Raw genomic sequence first — 1564 nt, 5'->3', positions numbered from 1 at the left:
GCAGTACATCTACACCTTAAGGAAAAGGGACATTCTTTTGAAGCAATGTAAAGAAAAAACAACCATAAACAGAGGGGGTGATTTCAATTGCTGCACCAACAATTCAGCAATTGAGTTGAACTCTTACCGCTATCATCGTAACCCCAGCCCCTGTACTGGAGAACAAGATCTTGCCTGTTCAGCCAGGCCAACAATTCCCTTTAACGACCCCTCCTTTCAGAGACTTAGAGAGGTATGGGACATTGCAGTCTAACAAAAGAAGCTAAACGACCAGTGGACCTGTTCGTCCGGTTAAATTTGCATGTTTTGTAAGCAAAAACCAGGCTTTGTCGGGCCACTGTATAAAGCCTCAAACTAAACACTATTTCTGACATTTTGAATTGAATTGCTTTGATTTGCTTCCTGGAGGGGAAGCAAAACATCTTCAAACTCAGAAACCAAGTCAAATGGATTGTTTGTTTTTTTTACTTTTTTGGAAGTTTTAGAACCATTTAAATCACTGCTGATGTGATGCAAAAACATCATCCTTTTTTTTTTTTTTTTAAAAGCTCCTACAGCTATCAGTTGTTGAAATGTACAAAATATAAACAGCCCTTTTGGGATACAAAGAACATCAATAAAACAACTGATTCAGCTACAGTCTTGACTATCTTGGTTCTTCACAAAGAACACAAAGTCCCTGATAATTTCCGTGAGCACAGTGGTGAGCTGATCGCCGTCAGATAGCAGGAGTATGAGGCTCCATATCTAAACATGGTGGACAGAGACTTTATTGATCGAGTTACGGAGCTTTCTTTGCTCTGGAAAGCCGAACAACCCAATTGATGCCAATGGGTCCACCCAATTCTCCAGAGACAGAACTAGTTTGGAAAATACCACTATTGACTCCAAGAGCTGTGAATGGATGATGATCGGATTTGGCGGTACTTCCGTGCATCCAGCTGGGCAGAGAGCACCAGTGCTGGGGAGAGGCACCAGCTGGTCAGTCTGCGCTGCATCTAGGACGACAAATTATAAATAATTTAATAGTCGTCCTGCAGAAGATCAAATAGGGACAGTGGTACATAAGAGAAGCCTGCCGGGTAGACAAGAGCACCAGAGCAGGACTGAGACGGCGGCTGGACTGGGCTAGCTCTGGAGGCCGTCTGCAGAAGATGGAAAGTAGGACAGCGGTACATTTAGAGGAACCTTAGGGCAGAGTGCACAGACGTGTGAAGGGCTATGGGAACAGAAAGGTATCTGTTCTGGAGGTAAGGAAGGATGATGAAGAGTCCTTTCTAGGGCTATATTGAAACAAATTTTATTAAAAGCCATCTAAAATCTTCTTAAGAGCATTCCTTTTTTCCTTTTTCAGAACATAATGTTTTCTAAATTCCATTTTAAATAACAAATGCTTAGTCTTAGGTAGGGATGTGGGAATAAAACGATTTGGCGATATATCGTGATTTTTGAGTGCCCAACATGATATAGATTTTTCAGTTCCTAATAGATTGATTTTTTTAAGGTTAACACTCATGGCAATACTCAGCCTTACTCTTAGCTGCAGACCTTTAAACCAGGTAAC

General features: G+C 41.5%; 1 protein-coding gene across 2 annotated transcripts in view; it reads right to left on the bottom strand.

Annotated features, from left to right (window-relative positions):
• ccdc71 (coiled-coil domain containing 71) overlaps nucleotides 1-1564 on the bottom strand; it is a 30326-nt gene that overhangs the window by 17873 nt on the left and 10889 nt on the right. The window contains exon 1 of one of the 2 annotated variants that reach the window (XM_015385068.1): nucleotides 877-998. The exons of the other annotated variant lie outside the window; for it this stretch is intronic. The gene's annotated coding sequence lies outside the window, so the exon portion shown is untranslated. Of the gene's footprint in view, nucleotides 1-876; nucleotides 999-1564 lie in introns of those variants that run through there. 2 annotated transcript variants of the gene reach the window in all.

Source organism: Cyprinodon variegatus, unplaced genomic scaffold (assembly GCF_000732505.1).
Source record: "Cyprinodon variegatus isolate N-32 unplaced genomic scaffold, C_variegatus-1.0 Scaffold330, whole genome shotgun sequence".
Lineage (NCBI taxonomy): Eukaryota > Metazoa > Chordata > Actinopteri > Cyprinodontiformes > Cyprinodontidae > Cyprinodon > Cyprinodon variegatus.
The sequence above is the reverse complement of the archived record's forward strand: the minus strand, read 5'-3'. Positions and strand labels throughout refer to the sequence as shown.